This window comes from Oncorhynchus masou, chromosome 13, assembly GCF_036934945.1.
Source record: "Oncorhynchus masou masou isolate Uvic2021 chromosome 13, UVic_Omas_1.1, whole genome shotgun sequence".
Lineage (NCBI taxonomy): Eukaryota > Metazoa > Chordata > Actinopteri > Salmoniformes > Salmonidae > Oncorhynchus > Oncorhynchus masou.
Window position 1 is genome coordinate 15,307,783 of NC_088224.1, and position 11,613 is coordinate 15,319,395.

Sequence of the window (11,613 nt, forward strand, 5' to 3'; positions counted from 1 at the left end):
TTAACTAATTTAGCACCTGGTGATTTCAACAGTTTGCCAAAACTTCATCCCATCAAAGCAGGCTTAAATTTCAGACAGTCTTTTCAAATAGCATTATCATAATTTTCACAATTTCACAGTATTATTCCAACTTCATAGTGTGGAAATATATAAAACATAGGAAAATCACGTTTTGACTGCACATTGTCATTAAAAGACAATGTATTCTATCTGACAGTGTTTGCAATGCTAAGATACTGCAGGTGTTATGTAAATAGAAATAACTAGATAAGGCCTATGAAAAACTTGTCTGGGGGGGGGCTTGGAAAAGATCAGGCATGAATTAAGAGGCGGTGGACTCAGCAACGTTTGGGACTCAGCAACGTTTGGGACTCAACAACGCTTGGGACTCAACAACGTTTGGGACTCAACAACGTTTGGGACTCATCAACGTTTGGGACTCAAAAACATTTGGGACTCAGAAACATTTGAGACTCAGCAATATTTGCTATTACAAGCAGTTAATAGGGAAGGAGTCTAAAGATACAGGAGCCTGTAGGAGCCATGGAGCAATGCTGGAAGGCATGACGTGTTAGTCACTGCTACTGTTACAGGTGTGTGTGTGTTACAGTTCTCTCTCTCTCTCTCTCTCTCTGTGTGTGTGTGTGTGTGTGTGTGTGTGTGTGTGTGTGTGTGTGTGTGTGTGTGTGTGTGTGTGTGTGTGTGTGTGTGTGTGTGTGTGTGTGTGTGTGTGTGTGTGTGTGTGTGTGTGCGTACGTGTGCGTGTGCGTGTGGCTATTGACAGGCGTGAGAGCAGCAATGCTTTATGGGATATACGATAGGACATGATTAGTGTATTACGGCCTGGGGTCAGGCAGATTGATGAATAGGCCGTAGAATACCCACCCCAACAACCCCAAACCTAAACATTATCCCAACTGGGGTTAAGGGAGGGTATATTACTGGTAAATTTCTAAGTTTACCAGTAAACTACCAGAAATTTTGGTAACTTTCAAGTTAGATTATATATTTTTTTGTTGACATCTACTGGCCTTTTTGGGTACTTTGGTTATCACAGATGTCTAATTATCTCTGGCCGTCTTACCTTATCATGTGTAAAATATATAAAAATAATCAAATAAGATAAAAACTCTAATAACAAAACATTTAAAAAGATGATAAAAAATGTAATAATAATAAAATAAAAATAGAATGACAAAGCTGTAAAACATTATCCTAAATATAAACTATCATCTTAGTGAATACCGTTGGTGTTTAATATAGGGGTTTCAACATGAAATATTCTGTATATTTACATTTGTATTTATTTTATTGACAATATGTGTTTGTTGAAAATGTTTTGGTGTTAAAGTCAATAGAATTGGATGAGTTACAGAGTTAGTGAAAAATAATGTCAATGTTGATTCAATGTGTTTTTCTCTTGACCCGATGTGAATTATTCATAGAAAACTGGACAATATGGACTGGATATAAAAAATGGAATATGATATATGATTTGCATTTTTTATTATTCAGTATAAATGACCAATTCCATAAGATTGACATAGATTACCTGTTAATTACCAAATTGCAGAAGATTCCATTAACTTTAAAAAATAAACAGTAGTTTCACAACCCTAATCCAAACAGAACGCAAACAGTCAAAGTAAGGACACTGATGACACACAAAGTGGTTGAAAGTCAATCAAACTATCTGTGAAGGTAGTCTACAGTGCCTGGTAACAACAGTAGCATTTAACAAAACCCACAATCATTTTTACTATGGGAAAAAGAGCCACTACTTAAATAAATAAATACATTTGACTGAACTGAAAATGGCACATATTTTATGGAGTGAAGAAAAAAAATAGATGAGTGGACAAATCTTATAGCATACTCAAAAATAACACACCTCAGTCTTTTTTCTTTGACACAATCCAGAATTCAAGACTATTATTGGACGATACCTCAGACACGATCCAGAATTCAAGACTATTATTAGGCGATACACTCAGACATAATCCAGAATTCAAGACTATTATTGGAGCGATACCTCAGACACAATCCAGAATTCAAGACTATTATTGGGCCCGATACCTCAGACACAATCCAGAATTCAAGGCTATTACTGGGCTGATACCTCCAGACTCCATGCAGTATGTGAGACCATTTACTGGACGATACCTAAGACACCATGCAGTATGTGAGACCATTACTGGACGATACCTCAGACACCATACAGAATCAAGAACATTACTGGACGTACCTCAGACACCGTGCAGTATGTGAGAACATTACTGGACGATACCTCAGACACCATGCAGTATGTGAGAACATTACTGGACCCGATACCTCAGACACCATACAGTATGTGAGAACATTACTGGACGATACCTCAGACACCATGCAGTATGTGAGGCCATTACTGAATGATACCTCAGACACCATGCAGTATGTGAGAACATTACTGGACGATACCTCAGACACCATACAGTATGTAGAACATTAGTGGGCGATACCTCAGACACCATGCAGTATGTGAGACCGTACTGGACGATACCTCAGACACCATACAGAATTCAAGAACATTACTGGACGATACCTCAGACACAATCCAGAATTCAAGAACATTACTGGAGCGATACCTCAGACACAATCCAGAATTCAAGAGCATTATTGGACGATACCTCAGACACCATGCAGTATGTGAGAACATTACTGGACGATACCTCAGACACTATGCAGTATGTGACAACATTACTGGACGATACCTCAGACACAATCCAGAATTCAAGAACATTGCTGGGCGATACCTCAGACACCATACAGTATGTGAGAACATTGGACGATACCTCAGACACCATACAGTATGTGAGAACATTACTGGACGATACCTCCAGACACCATACAGTATGTGAGAACATTACTGGATGATACCTCAGACACCATGCAGTATGTGAGACCATTACTGACGATACCTCAGACACCATACAGAATCAAGAACATTACTGGACGATACCTCAGACACCATGCAGTATGTGAGAACATTACTGGACGATACCTCAGACACCATGCAGTATGTGAGAACATTACTGGACGATACCTCAGACACCATACAGTATGTGAGAACATTACTGGACGATACCTCAGACACCATACAGAATTCAAGAACATTACTGGACGATACCTCAGTAATCATGCAGTATGTGAGACCATTACTAGACGATACCTCAGACACAATCCAGAATTCAAGAACAATAATGGACGATACCTCAGACACAATCCAGAATTCAAAGAACATTACTGGACGATACCTCAGACACAATCCAGAATTCAAGAACATTACTGGACGATACCTCAGACACAATCCAGAATTCAAGAACATTACTGGACGATACCTCAGACACAATCCAGAATTCAAGAACATTATTGGACGATACCTCAGACACCATGCAGTATGTGAGAACATTACTGGACGATACCTCAGACACCATGCAGTATGTGAGAACATTACTGGACGATACCTCAGACACAATCCAGAATTCAAGAACATTACTGGAATACCTCAGACACCATGCAGTATGTGAGGCCATTACTGGACGATACCTCAGACACAATCCAGAATTCAAGAACATTACTGGACGATACCTCAGACACAATCCAGAATTCAAGAACATTATTGGACGATACCTCAGACACCATGCAGTATGTGAGAACATTACTGGACGATACCTCAGACACTATGCAGTATGTGACAACATTACTGGACGATACCTCAGACACAATCCAGAATTCAAAGAACATTACTGGACGATACCTCAGACACCATACAGTATGTGAGAACATTACTGGACGATACCTCAGACACCATACAGTATGTGAGAACATTACTGGACGATACCTCAGACACCATACAGTATGTGAGAACATTACTGGATGATACCTCAGACACCATGCAGTATGTGAGACCATTACTGGACGATACCTCAGACACCATACAGAATCAAGAACATTACTGGACGATACCTCAGACACCATGCAGTATGTGAGAACATTACTGGACGATACCTCAGACACCATGCAGTATGTGAGAACATTACTGGACGATACCTCAGACACCATACAGTATGTGAGAACATTACTGGACGATACCTCAGACACCATACAGAATTCAAGAACATTACTGGACGATACCTCAGTAATCATGCAGTATGTGAGACCATTACTGGACGATACCTCAGACACAATCCAGAATTCAAGAACAATACTGGACGATACCTCAGACACAATCCAGAATTCAAGAACATTACTGGAGCGATACCTCAGACACAATCCAGAATTCAAGAACATTACTGGACGATACCTCAGACACAATCCAGAATTCAAGAACATTACTGGACGATACCTCAGACACAATCCAGAATTCAAGAACATTATTGGACGATACCTCAGACACCATGCAGTATGTGAGAACATTACTGGACGATACCTCAGACACCATGCAGTATGTGAGAACATTACTGGACGATACCTCAGACACAATCCAGAATTCAAGAACATTACTGGACGATACCTCAGACACCATGCAGTATGTGAGGCCATTACTGGACGATACCTCAGACACCATGCAGTATGTGAGAACATTACTGGACGATACCTCAGACACCATACAGAATTCGAGAACATTACTGGACGATACCTCAGACACCATGCAGTATGTGAGACCATTACTGGACGATACCTCAGACACAATCCAGAATTCAAGAACATTACTGGACGATACCTCAGACACAATCCAGAATTCAAGAACATTACTGGACGATACCTCAGACACAATCCAGAATTCAAGAACATTACTGGACGATACCTCAGACATAATCCAGAATTCAAGACTATAACAGGACGATACATCAGACACCATACAGTATGTGAGAACATTACTGGACGATTCCTCAGACACCATGCAGTATGTGAGAACATTACTGGACGTACCTCAGACACAATCAGAAATCAAGAACATTACTGGACGATACCTCAGACACCATACAGTATGTGAGAACATTACTGGATGATACCTCAGACACCATGCAGTATGTGAGGCCATTACTGGACGATACCTCAGACACAATCCAGAATTCAAGAACATTACTGGACGATACCTCAGACACCATGCAGTATGTGAGGCCATTACTGGACGATACCTCAGACACAATCCCGAATTCAAGAACATTACTGGACATACCTCAGACACCATACAGTATGTGAGAACATTACTGGACGATACCTCAGACACAATCCAGAATTCAAGAACATTACTGGACGATACCTCAGACACAATCCAGAATTCAAGAACATTATTGGACGATACCTCAGACACCATGCAGTATGTGAGAACATTACTGGACGATACCTCAGACACCATGCAGTATGTGAGAACATTACTGGACGATACCTCAGACACAATCCAGAATTCAAGAACATTACTGGACGATACCTCAGACACAATCCAGAATTCAAGAACATTATTGGACGATACCTCAGACACCATGCAGTATGTGAGAACATTACTGGACGATACCTCAGACACCATGCAGTATGTGAGAACATTACTGGACGATACCTCAGACACAATCCAGAATTCAAGAACATTACTGGACGATACCTCAGACACCATGCAGTATGTGAGACCATTACTGGACGATACCTCAGACACCATACAGTATGTGAGAACATTACTGGACGATACCTCAGACACCATACAGTATGTGAGAACATTACTGGACGATACCTCAGACACCATGCAGTATGTGAGGCCATTACTGGACGATACCTCAGACACAATCCAGAATTCAAGAACATTACTGGACGATACCTCAGACACCATGCAGTATGTGAGACCATTACTGGACGATACCTCAGACACCATACAGTATGTGAGAACATTACTGGACGATACCTCAGACACAATCCAGAATTCAAGAACATTACTGGACGATACCTCAGACACAATCCAGAATTCAAGAACATTACTGGACGATACCTCAGACACAATCCAGAATTCAAGAACATTACTGGATGATACCTCAGACACAATCCAGAATTCAAGAACATTACTGGACGATACCTCAGACACAATCCAGAATTCAAGAACATTATTGGACGATACCTCAGACACAATCCAGAATTCAAGAACATTACTGGACGATACCTCAGACACAATCCAGAATTCAAGAACATTATTGGACGATACCTCAGACACCATGCAGTATGTGAGAACATTACTGGACGATACCTCAGACACCATGCAGTATGTGAGAACATTACTGGACGATACCTCAGACACAATCCAGAATTCAAGAACATTATTGGACGATACCTCAGACACCATGCAGTATGTGAGAACATTACTGGACGATACCTCAGACACCATGCAGTATGTGAGAACCATTACTGGACGATACCTCAGACACAATCCAGAATTCAAGAACATTACTGGACGATACCTCAGACACCATGCAGTATGAGACCATTACTGGACGATACCTCAGACACCATGCAGTATGTGAGACCATTACTGGACGATACCTCAGACACCATACAGAATTCAAGAACATTACTGGACGATACCTCAGACACAATCCAGAATTCAAGAACTTTACTGGACTTGATACCTCAGACACCATGCAGTATGTGAGAACATTACTGGACGATACCTCAGACACAATCCAGAATTCAAGAACATTACTGGACGATACCTCAGACACAATCCAGAATTCAAGAACTTTACTGGACGATACCTCAGACACCATGCAGTATGTGAGACCATTACTGGACGATACCTCAGACACAATCCAGAATTCAAGAACATTACTGGACGATACCTCAGACACAATCCAGAATTCAAGAACATTACCGGACGATACCTCAGACACAATCCAGAATTCAAGAACATTACTGGACGATACCTCAGACACCATGCAGTATGTGAGAACATTACTGGACGATACCTCAGACACCATGCAGTATGTGAGAACATTACTGGAGCGATACCTCAGACACAATCCAGAATTCAAGAACATTACTGGAGCCCGATACCTCAGACACCATACAGTATGTGAGAACATTACTGGACGATACCTTAGACACCATACAGTATGTGAGAACATTGCTGGACGATACCTCAGACACCATATAGTATGTGAGAACATTACTGGACGATACCTCAGACACAATCCAGAATTCAAGAACATTATTGGACGATACCTCAGACACCATACAGTATGTGAGAACATTACTGGACGATACCTTAGACACCATACAGTATGTGAGAACATTACTGGGCCCCGATACCTCAGACACAATCCAGAATTGAAGAACATTACTGGACGATACCTCAGACACCATTCAGTATGTGAGAACATTGCTGGACGATACCTCAGACACAATCGAGAATTCAAGAACATTATTGGACGATACCTCAGACACAATCCAGAATTCAAGAACATTGCTGGGCCCGATACCTCAGACACCATACAGTATGTGAGAACATTACTGGACGATACCACAGACACCACATACAGTATGTGAGAACATTACTGGACGATACCTCAGACACCATACAGTATGTGAGAACATTACTGGACGATACCTCAGACACCATGCAGTATGTGAGACCATTACTGGACGATACCTCAGACACCATACAGTATGTGAGACCATTATTGGATGATACCTCATCACCCATATACTATCTACAGCTAGGCCATTAACAACCTATCATCCATATACTGTCTACAGCTAGGCCATCAACAACCTATCACCCATATACTATCTACAGCTAGGATATTAACAGCCTATCATCCATATACTGTCTACAGCTAGGCCATTAACAGCCTATCACCCATATACTGTCTACAGCTAGGCCATCAACAACCTATCACCCATATGCTGTCTACAGCTAGGCCATTAACAACCTATCACCCATATGCTGTATACAGCGAGGCCATCAACAACCTATCACCCATATGCTGTCTACAGCTAGGCCATTAACAGCCTATCACCCATATACTGTCTACAGCTGGCCATTAACAGCCTATCACCCATATACTGTCCACAGCTAGGCCATCAACAGCCTATCACCCATATACTGTCCACAGCTAAACCATTAACAGCCTATCACCCATATGCTGTCCACAGCTGAGCCATTAACAGCCTATCACCCATACACTGTCTACAGCTAGGCCATTAACAGCCTATCACCCATATACTGTCATCAGCTCCATTAACAGCATATTTATCAATCAATCAATCACATTTTATTGGTCACATACATGTTAATGCATGTGTAACCAGTTCCGACCATGCAGTAATCCACAACAACCACCTAATACACACAAATCTAAAGAGATGGAATAAGAAAATGTAAAATGTAAATGTTAATATAATGTAAATGTAAATATGGATGAGTGATGACCGAAGCGGCAGAGGCAAGATGCAAAGATGGTACAATATATACATATGAGATGAGTATGTATGTAAGATATGTAAACATTATTAAAAGTGGCATTATTAAAGTGACTAGTGATCCATGTAATAAAGTGGCCAATGATTTCGAGTCAGTATGTAGGCAGCAGCCTCACTGTTTTAGTGATGGCTGTTTAACAGTCTGATGGCCTTGAGATGGAAGCTGTTTTCAGTCTCTCGGTCACAGCTTTGATTCACCAGTACTGACCTCGCCTTCTGGTGGCTAGGGTGGTTCTTGTCCTTGAGGATCTTTTTGGCCTTCCTGTGACATCGGGTGCTTTAGGCGTCCTGGAGAGCAGGTAGTTTGCCCTCGGTGATGCGTTGTGCAGACCGCACCACCCTCTGGAGCCTTGCAGTTGTGGGAGGTGTAGTTGCTGTACCAGGCGGTGATACAGCTTGACAGGATGCTCTCGATTGTGCATCTGTACAAATTTGTGAGGGTTTTAGGTGACAAGACACATTTCTTCAGCCACCTGAAGTTGAAGAGTGCTGTTGCGCCTTCTTCACCAGACTGTCTATGTGGGTAGAGCCTTTTTTGTCCGTGATGTGTACGCCAAGGAACTTAAAACTTTCCACTCTCCACTGCTGTCCTGTCGATGTGGATAGTGAGCGTGCTTCCTCTGCTGTTTCCTGAAGTCCACGATCATCTCCTTTGTTTTGTTGATGTTAATTGAGAGGTTGTTTTCCTGACACCACATTCCAAGTGCCCTCACCTCCTTCCTGGAGGCTGTCTCATCATTGTTGGTAATCAAGCCCACTACTGTTGTGTCGTCTGCAAACTTGATGATTGAGCTGGAGGCGTGCATGGCCACGCAGTCATGGGTGTACAGGGAGTACAGGGGGGGGCTGAGCATGCACCCTTGTGGGGCCCCAGCGTTGAGGATCAGCGATGTGGATTTGTTGTTTCCTACCTTCACCATCTGGGGGCGGCCAGTAGGAAAGTCCAGGACCCAATTGCAAAGGGCGGGGTTGAGACCCAGGGCCTCAAGCTTAATGATGAGCTTGGATGGTACTATGGTGTTAAATGCTGAGCTGTGGTCGATGAACAGCATTCTTACATAGGTATTCCTCTTGTCCAGATGGGATAGGGTAGTGTGCAGTGTGATGGTGATTGCATCATCTGTGGACCTATTGGGGTGGTGTGCAAATTGAAGTGGGTCTAGGATGGCAGGTAGGTGGAGGTGATATGATCCTTGACTAGTCTCTCAAAGCACTTCATGATGACAGAAGTGAGTGCTACGGGGGCAATAGTTATTTAGTTCAGTTATCTTTACTTCTTTGAGTATTGGGACAATGGTGGCCATCTTGAAGCATGTGGACACAGCAGATTGGGATAGGGAGAGATTGAATATGTCGGTAAACACAGCAGCCAGCCGGTCTGCGCCTGCTCTGAGGACACGGCTAGGGATGCCGTCATGGGCCGGCATCCTTGCGAGGGTTAACAAGTTTAAACGTCTCACTCACGCTGGCCACGGATAAGGGGTGGCGTATTTGGGTGACGTATTTACAGATGGGCTGTGCACAGGTGCAATGATCAGTAAGCTGCTCTGACAGCTGATGCTTAAAGTTAGTGAGGGAGATATAAGACTTCAGCTTCAGTGATGTTTGCAATTTGTTCCAGTCATTGGCAGCAGAAAACTGGAAGGAGAGGTGGCCAAAGGAGGAGTTGGCTTTGGGGATGACCAGTGAAATATACCTGCTGGTGTGCGTGCTACGGGTTGGTGCTGCTATGGTGACCAGCGAACTGAGATAAGGTGGGGCTTTACAACAAAGACTTAAGGATGACCTGGAGCCAGTGGGTTTGGCGACGAATATGTAGCGAGGGGCCAGCCAAAGAGATCATACATTTCACGGTGGAGGGTAGTATATGACAGGTTGTCATAGGGAGAGATATACAGGAGAGATATGAGGAGATGGGTAGAATACGAGAGAGATATGAGAGATGGGGAGAGATACGAGAGATGGGGAGAGATACGAGAGATGGGGAGAGATACGAGAGATGGTATAGAGATGGTATAGAGATATGAGAGATCTTATTTTCAATGACGGCCTAGGAACAGTGGGTTAACTGCCTGTTCAGGGGCAGAACAACAGATTTGTACCTTGTCAGCTCGGGGGATTTGAACTTGCAACCTTTCGGTTACTAGTCCAACACTCTAACCACTAGGCTACCCTGCCACTCCAGGAGATGGGAGAAGAGATGTGGGAGATATACGAGAGATGGGGAGAGATACGAGAGATGAGTGAGAGATATCAGAGATGGGGGGGGATATCAGAGATGGGCGAGTGATACGAGCGATGGGGGAGAGATGCGAGAGATGAGGGAGAGATACGATAGATGGGGGAGAGATACGATAGAGATACGATAGATGGGGAGAGTTATGAAAGATGGGGGAGAGATACGATAAATGGGAGACTTATGAGAGATGGGGAGAGATACGATAGATGAGGAGAGATACGATAGAATACGATAGATGGGGAAGTTATGAAAGATGGGGGAGAGATACGATAGATGGGGAGACTTATGAGAGATGGGGGAGAGATACGATAGATGGGGAGAGTTATGATTGATGGGGAGATACGAAAGATGGGGGGAGAGATACGATAGATGGGGAGAGTTATGAGAGATGGGGGGAGATACGATAGATGAGGGAGAGATACGATAGAGATACGATAGATGGGGAGAGTTATGAAAGATGGGGGAGAGATACGATAGATGGGGAGACTTATGAGAGATGGGGGAGAGATACGATAGATGAGGGAGGAGATAACATAGAGATACGATAGATGGGGAGAGTTATGAAAGATGGGGGAGAGATACGATAGATGGGGAGACTTATGAGATGGGGAGAATCGATAGATGGGGAGAGTTATGATTGATGGGAGAGAGATACGAAAGATGGGGGGAGAGATACGATAGATGGGGAGAGTTATGAAAGATGGGGAGAGATACGATAGATGGGGAGACTTATGAGAGATGGGGGGAGATACGATAGATGGGGGAGACTTATGAGAGATGGGGAGAGATACGATAGATGGGGAGACTTATGAGAGATGGGGAGAGATACGATAGACAGATGGGGGATGGGGGAGAAATATGAGAGATGGGGA